This window comes from Rattus rattus, chromosome 8, assembly GCF_011064425.1.
Source record: "Rattus rattus isolate New Zealand chromosome 8, Rrattus_CSIRO_v1, whole genome shotgun sequence".
Classification (NCBI taxonomy): domain Eukaryota; kingdom Metazoa; phylum Chordata; class Mammalia; order Rodentia; family Muridae; genus Rattus; species Rattus rattus.
Window position 1 is genome coordinate 54,933,300 of NC_046161.1, and position 16,927 is coordinate 54,950,226.

Genomic DNA, 16,927 nt, shown 5'->3' on the forward strand with positions numbered 1-16,927 from the left:
GGAGGAAAGAAGGACAAAGGAGAAAAAGAGAGGAGGAGGAGAGGCAGGAACCCAGGAAGAAAAGACAAAGCAAAGCACCCTGAAATGGGTGAAGTGGGCCTTCGCACCCTGGAGGATTTGCTGACAAATTTACTTTACAGGATCTTCAATGCTGCGGGGCAGTGTCCAGATCCCAGGAACCAATCACGTTAGAGAAATCTAATTTGTCATTAGTTCATAAATCCAGGTCCTCCCTCAAACAAGGACAGAATAGTGATGGCCGTCCCCGGCTGCTCCCCAGAGATACTGCCCATCTCAACACTGAGCCTCAGGAGGAGGCAGCCCAAGTTTGACCGGAATATTTTTAAACACAAACCATAATTTGAAGTGTGAGCCTGCATTGAACAGCTCTAAAATACTCCAAGAGGAGAGTCTTTAGGAAAAAGACATCTAAGTCTGCTTTTGCCTAGAGAGCTCAGACAATGGATTAGACTCAAGGACCCCAAAGAATTCCCAAAGACAGATAGTAAGAGACAGCCACAAAACAGCTCAATCTTGCAAAGAAATGAAGCGCTCTGAGGACCTGTGGCATAGTCAGACTGGCTGAGACTTCAAATAATTGGACTATCAAAAACCAAACAGTCTTAAACCCTAGAATAGGGGCCAGAGAGAAGGCTCAAGTGTTAGAACACTTGCTGCTCTTACAGAGGACATCGGTCCACTTCCAAACACCTACATTAGAAGGTTCACAACTATTTGTAATTCCAGCTCCAGGGGATTCTACTCCCTCTTATAGACTCTGAGAGAATATCTGTGGGGGCGCGCGCGCGCGCGCACACACACACACACACACACACACAGAGAGAGAGAGAGAGAGAGGAATTTAACAGATGTCAATAATATGTTTTAAGAAATACAAGTAGGCTTGAATTTATGAGTAAAATAAAAATATAAAAAAACAAAGAGTAAATTAAGGGACTAAGCTCACATCCTGTTTTCTTGGATCAATTGGTCTTTGCAGAAATGAAAGCCACAAGAAATCCTATTTTTACAGAAGAATTAGAGTTGAAAACAGAAGGGGAAAGATGGAGGAAGGGCAGGTTGGGAGTTAATTTGAATCCTGAACACAATGATGAAACAATGGCACTCAGTGATTGACAGCTGGGTGAAAGGAGGTGGGCGCTGGACTAAAAGTAAAATAAGCTGTAAGGGCAGGGCCCAGACATTGCCCTTAACACAGTGAACAAGATGTCAGGAGAAAACAGGGGCCAGATCAGGTCACAGAAATCTACCACCAACTGTTACTTGGTTATCAATTTATATCAATTATTATTAAAGAATTATAACCCTTGTTCTGTTCCTGGATGCATATGTGCACATATATATTTGCATATATATGCATTATATAATCTGTATCTGCAAATATATATCTGTAAAGAGAGCTCTAACTCCTGAGGGTTGAAGGTCTGACTCACTTGAGTCCACACACATATGTTTAAACAGGTAGTTCACAGCTATAAAAGGCGGAAATCCACATCAGTGCCGTAGCAACAGGATGGAATGAAGTGGCAAGGCAAACGGGCGCCTCCAACTCTCCCAGGAACACAGTGGGGGAAGGGGTACCTGAGCAGAGACATGGGCGTCCATTCTGAGCATGCTAGTCATCCTGGAGAACAGGAGTCTCACCCTGAGCAGGAAGCGGGAGCCTGCCCTATTTAGGTCAGCCAGACAGATGGCTCTGTGAGGTAAAAGAGGGTGGAAGTAGAGCACAGGAAGGACGTGGGGTACGGGGGCAGGGGGCTTGAACTTAGAGTACTAGAGAATAGAAGGTTCTGCCATCTGCCATTAACGTGAACAAAAAACGAAGCTCTGTGCTCACATGAATATCGACTGTTACTTTTCCATCCGGTTCACTTTCCCTGTTAACAGACTTCTTCCCTGCAGTAAACCCTTCCACAAGCTGAGACAACACCCCCAGTCCCAGCACTGGGTGCTTTGTGCCCTTGGCCAGGGTGATTACTTCCGACTGGTACCTGACCTAGTTAAGGCCACCGTTAACTGCAATCTCTGCAGTACACCTCTCAGCCGTGCACCCGAGTCACCAGGATCTCCAGAAAATGGAAGCTGCTCCAGGAGGTCTACTATGTGGCTTGGCTGCCTGAACCTCTAACAAGCTTCCCAGTGGGATGAATGCTGGTGATTCTGAGACTTTGAACATTCCGCTCCTCAGAAACTTCCCTGAAAGTGCTGTGAAGGGGCTACTGGTACACACGGTGCTGGCTTCCTACATCCCGCAGCATCCTGCCTGCCACTTGGGGTCGGGTGTGTTCTCTGTGACTCTCTGTGACAGTCGTAGGAAACAAAGCCATACATTCTATCTCTGCCACTCTCCATGTCATCTTTGGTGTTTTATACAAAGAAATGGGTAAGAAATGTCTATCAACAACTGGCTGGAATAAAAACAGGTTCTTTAATGAGAAAGGCAGGAAAGAGACTGTACTGAGCTGGGACACAACCAGCCACAGCGCTGGGCACGGGTGGACTTCCCTTGGTATCCGTAAGATTTTCCTGACTGGCCCTCTATGAAAATCTGGGAGCACACTCAAAAGCCCTGTGCTCGCTTAGGAGAACAAAAGCCACCACCCTAATGTGTGATGCTCCCAGTAAGCAAGCTCCCCAGTAAGCAAGCTCCCCAGTAAGCAAGCTCCCAGTAAGCAAGCTCCCCAGTAAGCAAGCTCCCAGTAAGCAAGCTCCCAGTAAGCAAGCTCCAGTAAGCAAGCTCCCAGTAAGCTCCAGGTCACAGCCCAAAAACACTGCCCACGTACTCACTCATCCAGCACTTACCACAAGATCTGTCTCAAAGTTAAAAATGAGTCTCTGATTTGAAGGTCTACAACAGACACTGGCAATTGTTTCTAAGCTGTTAGGTGAGTTTTATGAAGAAAAAGGACCCAAATAGACATTTCTCAAAAGCATGTATGCAACCAGTCAACAGGCATATAAAAATCATAATCACAATTCCAGCTGAAGCCGGCGAGACACTACCTCGTCGTGTGTGTTAGAACGGCTACTCTCAAAACACAAGGGGTGGGTGCTGGCGAGGACACAGGTGTCGTCGTTTGATGTCTAGTGTGCCCACAGTGTTCTGAATACTTGTTCCCCACCCAGTGGTGCAATTTAAGGAGGCTTCTGAAGGTTAGGCCCAGCTGACCCAGAAGTCACTAGAGTATGTTTTCCAAGGTGACACTGCCCTGGTTCTTGCCTTGCTCTCTGCTTCCTTGTCTACTAAGATGTGAAGAGTCCCACCACCACCACCAGACACACAGACACACAGACACACAGACACACACACACACACACACACACACAAACATACACACAGACACACATACACACACACACACACACACACACACACACACACACAAAGAACACAGGTATGTATACACACACACAACTCTAGTCCACCTCAGAAGGACATCTTGTCCTTTGTAACAGGGATAAATCTGGATGACACTGGACTAAGAGAAACAAGCCAGAGACAGAGGGACGAATCTATATGATCTCACTTAGATGTGGAATCTAAAATAGCTGACCTTGCAGAAGCACTGAACAGAATTGGGGTTATAAGGAGTTAGAACAGGATCAGCCAGTGGAAGGCCGAGTGCAGAGATCTTGTTCAACAGATACTACATTTCTATTAGAAGGAATGAGTTTAGGAGATCTGTGTATTTCATGGTGATTATGTTTAATAACAATGTATCATGTCTGAAAAGTGCAAACTGGCCTGGTCACTGCACAGGTACACAAATGTCCCACTTGGCTTTCCATTGCTGTGGAAACGTCACCACCAAAAGCAACGTGCAGAGGAAAGGGTGTGTTTGGCTCACTCCAGGGAAGTTAGAGCAGGACTCAAGGCAGGAACCCCGAGGAAGGGGCTGAAGCAGAGGCACGCAGCCTTCTGGCCTACTCAGCCTGCTTTCTTATACAGCTCAGGACCAGCTGCCCAGGGATGGCACAGTGCAGAGTGGGTTCACCCTTCTTACATCATTAGGAATTAAAAAATGCCCCACAGACACGCACACAGGCCAACACCTCAGTTGAACGTTCCTCTTCCCAGGTGTGTATGATTGACACCTGAAGCTAATTATGACAGCATATATGTAAATTCCAAGTTGAAACCACTAATATACTTAATTTTTTAAAATAAAAAGTATATTTTAAACACCAAAACAGTGCCCAGAGACTAGTTGAAAGCTTTGAACCATCCTTTCAGATATTTGGAGCTTATAATTAGGTCATTGGCATAGCTTTTCAGGTGCTTGGGATAAACAAAACTGCTAGATATCCCTTCATTGCAAGAATCCAGAAATTTCCTCACCTCCTCCTTTATTTTTGCATGCAAGGGAGGGGTCCTTTTGTCTCTGTGTATGTGTGTGTGTGTGTGTGTGTGTGTGTGTCTGTGTGTGTGTCTGTGTGTGTCTGTGTGTGTCTGTGTGTGTTTGTTTTGAGACAGAGTCTCTCCTCACAGCCCATGTTAGCCTGGAATTCACTATGTAGACCAAGCTAGCCTAAACTCATAGAGATCTGCCTTACTCTGCCTCTCCAATGCTCGGATTAAAAGCGAATGCCTCTAAGACTGACCAGCATATAAGAGTTTTTAAAGAAGAAAACAGTGCTCCCTCTTTTATCTAAATCAAGTGCTCTGCAAGATTGGATAAGATTTTCCTTCCTGGACTGGTCAGGTTTCAGCAGCACATTAGAGCCATCTTTAATGCTAAATCAAACATGAAAGAGTGAGGAGTCCGCCTGTCTAGCAATCCCTCACTGCATGCACAGCCTCTTCAGAGTTCAGATATTTGATGCCACAGGAACAAAAGCTGGTAAGACCTAATCCCTCAGGCAATGGTATTCAGAAGCCCTTAGGAGGTGACTGGGTCACAAGGGTTCTGATCTCAGGCCTGAATTCATAGCTCAATAGGACACTGGAGGAGTGGGGGACGCTTTAGGCAGGGTCTGCTTAGAGGAAGCAGTCCTTGGGAATGTGCCCTCGCAGGGCATATTTTGTGCACAGCTCAAGTCTCTGTACCTTGCCCTCTCCTTCCAAGCTGCTAGGAACTTGTGAACCTCCTTCCACAAAGCACTTCAGGCATGATAAACTGAGCTCATACACTCTAACAGCAACTGGGCAAAAGACTCTGGAACCCCACAACCCCGGAACCTGTGAATCAAACTAAACCTGCCCTCCTTAGATGGCTCTGCTGTTTTGTCACAGCAATGAGAAAATGACCAGCATGGCTTCTTTCAGGAAAATCTCCTCAAAGAGGCAAACACGATAATCTCACTGGAAGGACAGGAGGGGCCACTGTACACAGAAGAACCCTTTGCTCTCTTTGTCTTTTCTGAACCTCTGGTACCAGAGCTCTAGCTCTGCCCATCCCCCAGAAAATAGCTTTCACCTTACAACTCCTCTGTCAGCAATGGTATAAACAACATTTGAAAAGATATATTGCCTGATGCTGGGGGACTGGAGAGAATCTATGGTAGGTAGGAGTATTTGCTGCATAATTATGGGGGCTGAAGTTCTGATCCTAGCACCAAGTAACAAGCTAGACTTTCCATAAATGCCTGTAATTCTGACTCTTAAGAATCTGATGCCCTTTGTGCTCCTCCTTCCACAAAGCACTTCAGGCATCCCTCCACACACACACACAATACAGGCACTGACACAGATCCACACACACACAGACACACACAGACACACACACACACAGACACACACACACACATGACACACACATTTACACACAGACACACACACACACACAGACACAAATACACACACAGACACACACACACACACACACACACACACACACACACACAGACACAGACAGACACACATCACACACACACACACAGACACAGACACACACATACACACACACACACACACACACACAGACACAGACACACACATACACACACACATCTGCACACATACACACACACATACACACACATACACACACACACACACACACACACAAAATACATTAAATAAAAGTTTTATGGGGTTGGGGATTTGGCTCAGTGGTAGACTTTGCCTAAATGCCTGTAATTCTGGCCCTGAGTTGGTCCCCAGCTCCAAAAAAAAACAAAAAAAAAAAAAAAAAAAAAAAAAAAAAAAAAAAAAAAAAAAAAACCAAACAAAAAAAAAAAAACAAAAAAAAAAACAAAAACAAAAAAACAAAAAACAAAAAAAAAAAATAAAAGTTTTAAAGGCAGGTGTGGAGGGGCATACCTTTAATTCCAGCATTCCTGAGGCAGAGGTAGGCAGATCTCTGTGAGTTTGAGGCCAGCCTGTTCTACAGCCAGAGATCAGTAAAGAGACCCTATCTCTAAACAAGACAACACAAACCCCAACTAAATAAGCAAATAAACAGATTCTGAGTCTGCACTTCAAAATTACACTCTGCTATTTTGAACTCCATTTGTCTGACTCCTATATTTCTTCAATTGATTCAAAACTTACAGCAGAAGTTAAAGGCTGACATTATCAAACCCCAAGGCAGCAGCTTATGTAAAGACTCTCAGGAAATTTGTTCCTACATAATTTACACAGCACAGTATTTGTGCTTCCATCACGAACAGTATAAACAAACGCATGCTCTCTTTCCAAACAGCACCGCCCTGCACTTGCAGATGCAGTTCACTTAGCTGCGCTGATCTCTGTATACAGATTAGGATAAGCTAACTACAGTTTACAGTGCCATCTCTACAGGGAGATACAGTAATGAAGATGCGGGTGTGGGGCCTTCTGGACTCTACATGACACTTGGGCAGAGTGTAAAAATCTAAAGAGTATATACAGCTTCCGTCCTCTTCTAAATTGTACATCTCAATCATAAGGAAAGGTTTGGATAGAAAGGCCAATCCTTCCATTGGCTGAGGGTACAGACAAGCAAATGGTAGAGATGATTCCAATCAGAAGTTTGAAAACCAGACAGAATTACAGTTTTGGCCACAATGATATCAGACTTTTTATTACAATATAAACTGCTATAAAGCAGGAGAAAATATAGACTCCAACTGTTAAATAAGTCATAGTACAGAGGCTGTGCCCCTTTGAGAGAGAGAAAACACAGGAAGTCACATTCACCTTGGCTTCTGCCTGGAGACACTTTCCAGACCACAGGATGCACTTGGCAGAGGATCCAAAGACAGACAGAGGTCTCACGAGTCAGATGAAACCCAGAGCAGATTCTGGGCCTGCTGGGAGTCCCGGGATGTGGGTAGTGGGTAGTGAAGAAGAGTCGGCATACAGAGGAGACCCAGGAGCCTGTAGAGGGTCTCTGAGCATCTGCCTAGGCAACGGGATGTACATGCAGAGCCAGTGCCATGAGCCCTAGCAGTGAGATCAAGACCATCTACAACTGCTGAGGGGCTGTGAGATCAAGACCATCTCCAGGATACAGAGTGAAGACAGTTCTCTGAGCATCCAGATTGTGCACTGGATCACCCCAGCCCTGAAAGTCAGGCCTCAAGTGCAAGATGATCAGAGATGGTGACTATTTCAAGTTTCTCTATGGTAAAGGCTTTAAGGGTAATTAAACAGAGGCCTTGAGAATAATCTAGAAATTTATTTCCCAGAGCTATGTGTTTACATTCCGAACAGAAATAAAATCTGGAGCCTGCACTTACATTCCTAAGGCTAACAGGCTAAGAGACTACCGCCTGTTCATCTCAGGATGCTCATTTCAGGATATATTTATGTTAGAAAGATGAGGCTCGCTGGTCTTTCTTTCCCCTCTCCCCTGTCCACTTCTCTCTACTGTTTCTTTTTCTTCTCTGGAGAGGAGGTGCTTCTCTGCAGGAGCAGCTCCTATATAAATTCTAATGCTAATAATTTAGGGTCATGCTATGTATTGAAATCGTCCCCATACATGTCGGTGACATATGACTTTGTCATAATAGCTTTGTGGGACAAAACAGAACATGGGAAATGATATAGGCAAATCACTGCCTCTCCCATAAATCCAGAAACCCTGTGTTTAATATAAAAATCGCACAAAAACATATTTTTAAATGCATTATCTAATTCTAGAATAAGTATTACTCTAGACCTGCCCTTTTCAACTAAAAATCAACCCTAAACATTCAAACTTTTCATCTCGGCTAAATCAAAGCTGATTCTCCAGAAGGTTATCAAACGGAGCTCAAGACGTCTAAGACAACACAGCCCTTACTCTCACCAGTTTCTTGGCATTGTGGAATGCCCAAAAAACAATTCTTAAAATTTGCCAGACCAGATAATCAGCAACAAAAAATATAAAAAGAAACACATAATGAGGAGGAAAAAACAGTCCAAGGAGAACCCAGATTCTGGCAGCAGGAAGCTAGGACTCATCACAGTGTGCACTTTGACCTCTATGTCAGGTCAGATCAAGGTCAGATCTTCATACTTCCCTTCCCTTTGCAACAGATGACTTAGGAGCTGTCACAAAGAGAGTGTCTGTTTTCTCCAAGAAAGAAATTTAAATCTTTTCAAATGTTCAAAAAATATGCATTTGATGGCTTAACCATTGAGGAGATTCTTGGACTGAAAGCTCTTGAGGCAGACGTGAACAAAGTAAGCAGACCCTAATGCAACCCTAACTTAGCTTCTCCGTCCTGTTCTCCTTTGAACAGGTTTACATCCTGGGCTGTGGCCACAAGAAGCACTGAAAGACTGATTCCTGAGACTACTATGTGGCAGAATTTGTGAATGAGGCCTTTAAAAGACCTATGAGAAGAAAGAGATCCAGCAGACCCAACAGCCTCTTCAGGCCTCTATGGGCACCAGAAACGCATGTAAAACATATCATTTGAAGGCAAAACACTCACAGTTTTTTAAAAGTTATTTATGAATATTGGAAAACATCAGATTCAATTTGGCTTTATTTATTAATTCATTAAAATGAGGAATAACTGTCAGCCAGTTGATGGCAGGCATGATACGCTAGAGTAACGTGAACTGACTGGACACCCTGTATGCTACAAAACTGGGTGTAGAAGAAGGAAGAGAGGAAACCATTTCTTCATTTGGGGTTGTATCCCTAATGAATGAAAATAATTCTTTCCATTTGGGTTTGAGTTTTGATTGCAAAAGGAAACACACTTCCTCCAGTGGATCAAATGTAAAAGTTCTGTAATTGGAAAGACACATTTGGGTTTGGGCATAATTGATTGTAGACAGGACTGTCTGCCCAAATTATCTGACGAACATGTTCATCACCTCAGTGCCTTGCCCTTGTCTGTTTGCCTCTGTGTCAAGTGACCACCTTGCCACAGTTAGGGTTTCATTTGAACACTAAGGACTGCATCTTGCCTTTGGCAGGGCTTCTACAACGCATCTGCACAAACACCATTAGAGAAGGTGAGCCACTTGGCTCTAGCAGGTTTCTTGAGTTTGCTTTTTGAACTGTGAATTTAATAGGTCTATACCTTAAATTTGTTTCTGAATATACTTTTAAGTTCTTTCTCCTTGTTAGAAAAACTAAAAAGGAAATCATAAGTACATGTTGGCCTCAATTACTTATTCTTGTTTGTTTCTGAACCAAGAAAAACACTGCCCAACAATTAATCACAAATAATTTTAATGCTTAAGGCCCTTCCTTTTAAGAATAGGCAACAAAAACTTTCATGTAAATTCTAGAACCTTTGCATTAACTAATTCAACCCACAGCTTCTGGGAAGAACACTATCCCCTGAGCAGAGTAAGGCGAGCGAGATCTCCCCCCCCCCCCCCTCTCTCTCTCTCTCACACACACACACACACACACACACACACACACACACACACACAGTTTCCATAAGGCTTTTGCAAATGTCTTGCTGTTATTCTAACACCTTCCCTCAAGGTTTTTCTCCTCCCACGCCCACCAGTGCTCCATTTTTAGTTCACTGGATTCTCTTGAGTACTCCAAGTTAAGTAATCGAATGTAAAGAATCAGTGCTGGGGATCCACACATGTAGCATTTGTTTTTCTGGTTCTGAGTTATCTCATTCGGTCTAATTTTCTCAAGTTCCATCAATTTACCTGCCAATTTTATGATTTCAGTTTTCTTTATAGCTGAATAAACTATGGCAAGACATGCCTATGGTTGCAATAGTGGCCCAGTGTTATGAGGGTAACCAATTACATTCCTACTGAATATAAGGTCCATTCTATGGCAGTTGGGGGAAAGTATGCCTACAGTACTATAACTGGCAAGAACATGGTTGGAGAGCTCATGGGCCTTAAGGGTGAACCCACTACTAATATTTTGTTAAGTGAACATTGTGTCAATCTGCCCTCTAAATTCAGATCTCCACCCATGCACATTACAGTTCTCAGACCTCAGCAGAGAAGCTCTTTGTTCAGTAGACAGAGGTTAAAACTGAACTCAAAACTGGCCAAAGTATAGAAAATAGGTGTTTGTGGGTTGCTCAGACACAAATGGGGACATCTATACCACAGACACACAGACGCAGATGCAGACTCAGACACACGTGCGCGCGCGCGCACACACACACACACACCCCTCTGTAGGGCTGCATGCGTAGATAGATATTGTTTGAATTTGTTTTGTCCTGGAATAGTTTGGTTTCTCCATTTATGTTGATTGAGAGTTTTGCTGGGTATAGTAGCCGGGCTGGCATTTGTGTTCTCTTAGGGTCTGTATGACCTCTGCTCAGGGTCTTCTGGCTTTTAGTCTATGGTGAGAAATCTGGTTAATTCTTTCTTTGTTTTGTGCATTTAGTGTTTTGATTATTATGTAACGAGAGGATTTTCTTTTCTGGCCCAATCTATTTGCTGTTCCATAGGCTTCTTGTACATTTATAGATATCTCTTTCTTTAGGTTGGGGAAGTTTTCTTCTATGATTTTGTTGAAGATGTTTTCAGGTCCTTGAGCTGGGAATCTTTGCTCTTCTCTATTCCTATTATTCTTACATTTGGTATTCTCATTATGTCCTGGATTTCCTGGATGTTTTGGATTAGGAGATTTTTATGTTTTCAATTTTCTCTGACAGTTGTGTCAATATCCCAAGATCTCTCAGACACTAAGTCACCAACTAGGGAGCATACAGCACCTGATATGAGGCCACCAACACATATACAACAGAGGACTGCCTGGTCTGGCCTCAGTGAGAGAAGATGCACCTAACCCTCTAGATTTGAGGTCCCAGGGAATGGGGAGACCTGCTGGGGTGGGGGTTTGGGGAGATCGGGATATCCTCTTGTAGACAGTGGGGGAGGGCAAGGAGGCATGGAATGGGGAGTTTGGTTATACGGCAAGTTAAAGATTAGCCTATGCTACACAGCAAGACCCTCTTTCTAAATAAACAATATAAATACATACACTTATGGTAATTCATTGCCATGAATAGCTATCAGCCTCTCAGCTTAAGTGTGAATTCAGCCTGATGCAAGGTGTGTAAAAAGTCAGCAATCAGGACTTTCATTTAATTTTAGCTTAAGAAGGCTTCTTTGGGGAAAACACCTCAATTATTTGAACTTGTGAAAATGACCCTTTATAACTACAATAGAATAAGTTAGAAGATCCACTGTGACTTCAAAATCCTGTGTGTTTCTTTATAAGCTGGTTGAGAGGTCTCAGGAAGTCTCTAATTGACAAACGGTACCTGCTGAAGAAAGGTGATGGCTGGGCTGAAAACACAGCTGTGGAATAACCTCAACAGTTTTCTCCAGAGAGGCTAGACGGACGCTCAGTGCCACGCCCGGCTTCAGAAGGCCTCACTATAGCCAGGGCAGCCTTTTTATGTACTTTTGAACCAGCAGAATTAATGTTTTAAAGAACTACAGATAATACAGGACAGAAGTAGAGGTTAATAAAATAAGGCATATAGAAATTGTAAACAAAACAAAAACAGTAGTGCTGTGCATTAGAGGTACCACACCTCTTCAACAACCACAAAAGGGAATAAACAAACCTCGTAAAGGTCCCCAGACCCTCCACTGGCTTACACAGTCACCTGTCCTTTTTTTCCCTTCCTTCCTTCCTTTCTTTTTTTTCTCTCTACCTGCTTTGTGAACTCTGACCCTTCAATAAAATGCAAGACTTATAAACACTGTCCTCAGAAAAAACTATTTCTGATAGTTGCAAGAGAAGACTTGCAGCACAGGAGGAAGCTGCTGTAAGGAAAAGCCACACTGTCAGCATCTCAACAGCCTATTCAAACATGGCTGCAGCAACTGGGATCACCTGGTCTCCAGGGCTCCCGGACAACTCAAAGAATGAACCGCTATTCTCTGCCCACATCATGTAGATGCTTTCCTCTGCAGTCAACTCCATACCCAATTAGTGAATTAGAAGACACATCGTGAGTACATTCTGTCAATAGTTCAAAGAGAACCGCACCCAAGTTTTTATTGTACAAAACAGAAAGAAGTGTAGAAGACACAAAAAGAAATTGACTTCTAGTGCTTATTTACCTCCAGAAACATTTACAGACAATGTTACACCATTCAGTTCTAGAAGAATGACAGTGATATTGGTTTCCATAACAGAGGGAAATCTTGTACTTGCCTGGCATGTACAGGTTCTGAGCTCCGTCCATCCCCAGCAACACACACACACACACACACACACACACACACACACACACACACACACACACACGGAGAAATAGGGGGAAAGAGAGATCACCGATGGTTATAATTTCTAGCAGAAGCCATTAGAATATTTCCCTTAAAAGTATTTTTATGTTGTGTTTATGGGTACTTTGTCTGTAATGTGTGTACACTACATGTATGCCTGGCATGCAGAGGTTAGAAGAGGATGTTGGATACCCTGGAACTGAAGTTACAGATGGTTGTAAATTTACAGATGGATGTGGGTTCTGGGAATCAAACTGGAATCTTCTGTAAGAGCAGCTAGTGCTCTTAACTGCTTAGCTATCTCTCTTGCCACATTATACTCTTCCCAATAGCTTTACTTCCTCCAAAAACAAAATCAAAGCCTAGATTAAAAGTTTCAATGTCAGAGTCTAGGAGATGGCTCAGCAGGCACCTGCCACCAAGCCTGGTAACCTGAATTCAATACCCAAGACCACACAGGGGGAGGAGAAAACCAGCCCAGCAAGTTGTCCTCTGACTTCTACACGGGTGCTGTAGCACATACCCTGCCCAATAATAAATAATAGACAAATAAATGTATGTTAAAAAAAGAGAGAGTGCTGAGAAGAGCAGAGATGTTTTTACAAAGTGGGGCTAAAGAGAGGGCTCAGTGGATAAAAGCTCTTAAATGCTCTTGGAAAAGACTCAAGTTCTGTTCCCAGTACCCACATTAGGTGGCTCACAACTGCTTGCAACTTCGCTTCCAGAGGGACCTGATACCCTCCTCTGGCCCCCAACGGTACAAAAGTAGAAAACTGTATGAAACAGTATTTCCCTTAAAGTGTAAGGTGGACTCTGGTATTTTCTCTTCTGTCTTATTTTCCTAGTCCTGAAGAACCAAGCTGGTTGTAGCATCCCTGCATGTGTTCTGAGCTGAGGTTACAGGACACAGACCAGTGATATTTTCAAGTCAGGTATAATTCCTGCTTTACCTATGAATTCTTGAACTGAATTTAAAACTACAGATTAGGGCTCGGGGAGCTGTGGAATTGGGATTCACAAAAAGTAACTCCAAATGCTGCATTTAGTGTGTGAACTCTCAGTGTCGTTTAATCTGAGAGGTACAAGATGATCTCCAGTTCTTCTGACAGGAAAAGGAAATGAAAAGGTGACTACCAAGGTGAAGGTAGACACAAACAGGATGTCTCTAAGGAGGCTAGGTGGGATAAGATGTTGGCACTGGGGAAAAACCTAGAATGAGAATGTAGGTCTGTTCTGAAAACTCCCTCTTCTGGTATATTCTACACTATGTCAAGAATACATGATTATTCAACATAGGAAGGAAATTCTGACATGTAGCAACATAGGTGATCTTGAGTATATTATGCTAAGTAAAACCGGCTGCACATAAAAATACAAACAGTACAGGGTTTCATGCGTGTGAAGGACCTCCCTCCAGCAATCAAGTTCAGAGGCGGAGTAGAACGGAGGTTGCTAGTGACAGAGGATGGGAGTGTAGAGACTGCTTAGTGAGTATAGCACTCCGGGTCTGTAAGACAAAAGAGCCCTTGAGTCTGGCTGCAAAACAACACGGATACCCCCTCACTGGCTTAGGGTTTCTATTGCTGTGAAGAGACACCATAGCCACAGCAACTCTTAGAAAGGAAAACACTTAATTGGGGCTGGCTTATAGTTCAGAGGTTTAGTCCATTGTTGTCATGGCAAGAAATATCACAGCGTACAAGCAGACATGGTACTGGAGAAAGAGCTGAGAGTTCTACATCCAGATCAACAAGCAACAAATGGGAATGCCACACTAGGCCTAGCTTGAGCATGAGACCTCAAAGGCCACCCTCATAATGACAGTTCCTCCAACAATGCCATACTTACTCCAGTAAGGGCACACCTCCTAGTAATGTCACTCCCTATGGGCCAAGCATTCAAACACAAGACTCTAGGGGGGGCTATTCCTACTCAAACTACACATTAGACTCCCTGGCCCACTTAAGCTTGCAGCCATAACATAATGCAAAATGCATTTATTTCAACTTCAAAAGTCCCCATAATATGTACAGTCTCAACAATGTTTAAAAGTCCAAAATTCAAAGTCTCCACTGAGATTCATGCAATCTCTTAACTGTAATCCCCTGTAAAATCGAAATGAAAAAGCAGATCACACACTTCCAACATATGATGGTATAGGATATACATTAGAGCTCTGAATGGTAGGAAAGGAGCATAGTAAGGAAATAACTGGACCAAAGCAAGACTGAGAATTAGTTATGCAAACTCCAAACTCTGCATCTGTATGATGTCAAAACATTTTGCAGATCTCCAACTCTTTTCATCCTTGTTGACAGCAACACGCTTCTGTCTCCGGAGAGTTCCACTCCCTGTAAGCTGCTCTTCTCGGCAGGTATCCCACAGCTCTGGCATCTCCAACATCTTGGGGTCTTTAAGGCAAGCCATGCTTCCCCTTCCCAGCTTCATGCAATGGCTGCTCTAAGCCTCCATTCAGCACCCTTGCCATGTGCCTGGCCTCAATGGCTTTTCTTAGTTGTGGAGGGAATTCCACAGTGAAATCTCATTTTGGAAGTTTCAATATTTCCACAGGGCATCTAAGAGTTGATGCTGATGGACCGGTAAGAGTCCAACAACCTGGTGAAAACTTAAGAGGTCCTACAAGAGAAAGGGTCAATGGGTTTCCCCTCTACGTGGCCATACACTGGTTCTCTTCATTTGCCAGATGCAGTTCTCCTCTCCGCAGAGGACCAGAAGCTCCTATAAAATGTGCCTTCCCTCTGTTGTTTCTCTCTGTAACCTCGGCTTCCCAGGAACACAGGACTATAAAGCATGGGAGCTCTCTTAACAGAGCATGGAGTCCAGAAGATGCACTGAGTCATTATTAAAATAGTCTCTAGGGGCCAGCAGCACAGCTAACTGACATCCTTCTGCCTTAAGTAAAGTTCACACAAATGTTTTCAAGGCTTGCTCTCCAAGAGTTTTATTCTTCCCCAAACCCAATGTGTTCATGATACAAAACCTCTGTGTCATAGATATCAGTACAGAGCAACAGATCCATTTTACCCCCCAAACATATCAGGTAGAAACAAACACTAAAGAAACTCTAAAGCTCAGCCTATGGAGAAATACACAGAAAGCAGTTGGGGGTGTGGGGTGGAGGGTGGACAAGAACCTCGTAATGTTGCCTCACTTATTCCTCAGTTTCTTGGGAAATTGTGCTTTGTTTGTTTTCAGGGAAAAAAAAAACCCTACCAATCATATTTGCAGGCTAGGTGAACCTCCCTTCTAGACTTTGAAAGGAAGCCCTCTAGTATATAAGCAACCAAAGCAAACTCCTTATAAGCCCAAAATTTAGGAGTTCAGAGAGCTTGTATCCTGGGGCCTAGGAGCAGCATACTCTATATAAGCAAATACAGTTGCTCCCACGAACAAGAAGAAACAAGTTCCCCTTGGACAGGGAATCAAAAGGTTTACAGCAGCTTCAACAGTGAGTATTCTCTCCAGAGCTTTGCCAGCCATTAGGTAGAAATCGAAAGAATACCAATGCCAACCAAAGAATCACATCCCCCTTACACACAGACACACACACACACACACACACACACACAGAGGGGGGGGGGACACACACATGCACACAAGTGAAAGCAGGGCAGTTAGAAAAGCATGAGGCAGGTTGAGAGAACACAGAAAGTCCTTCAGAAAACTTTCATGCTTCTCTATGGAGGAGAAAAAAGGAGAAGACGGAAGCACATTTCTTCTGAAATCCTGTCTCTTTAAAATATTCACCATCTTGAGGTAACTGTTTCCTTTTAGAGATAGAGGATAGGAAGGTGAGGTTAAACTTCAGTATGAGCTGGGGAGAGAAAAGATGTGACCAGAAAGATGCACAGAATACCATGGTTTCTGGTCCTAAGGAGCACAGCCCTGGGGTCCAGGAAGAGCCATATGTTTAAACTTAATAGATATCCTTGATCAGCCTTAAAGAGAAACTAAAAAGCAGAGGGAAAGTCAAGTTCAAACAGAGGCAGAGGGAAGGAAAAAGGAAAGTGAGTAGGGAAGGAGGTCCTTCTGCCTCTGCTTCAGTTCTCTAGCCTCCCACACTAACACTGGGCAACATGTCATGCAAAGCAAAATGTGTGCATTTGTGTAGTCTCATGACCCTCTCAGCAGCATCCATCCTCAGCAGAGACTCACTTAGAAGGCAGGCACGGCCTAATTCCCATGCAGCTCAGTGACAATTATAGCCTGCTTTATCAAAACTGCTCAGTGGCGGTACAAAATGCCGATGATAATTTATGAAAGAAACTAATTCAACTGACTAAA

General features: G+C 43.5%; 1 protein-coding gene across 1 annotated transcript in view; it reads right to left on the minus strand.

The window, feature by feature from the left end:
- Lrrc49 (leucine rich repeat containing 49) overlaps nt 1-16,927 on the minus strand; it is a 106,471-nt gene that overhangs the window by 52,017 nt on the left and 37,527 nt on the right. The gene's annotated exons all lie outside the window — the stretch shown is intronic.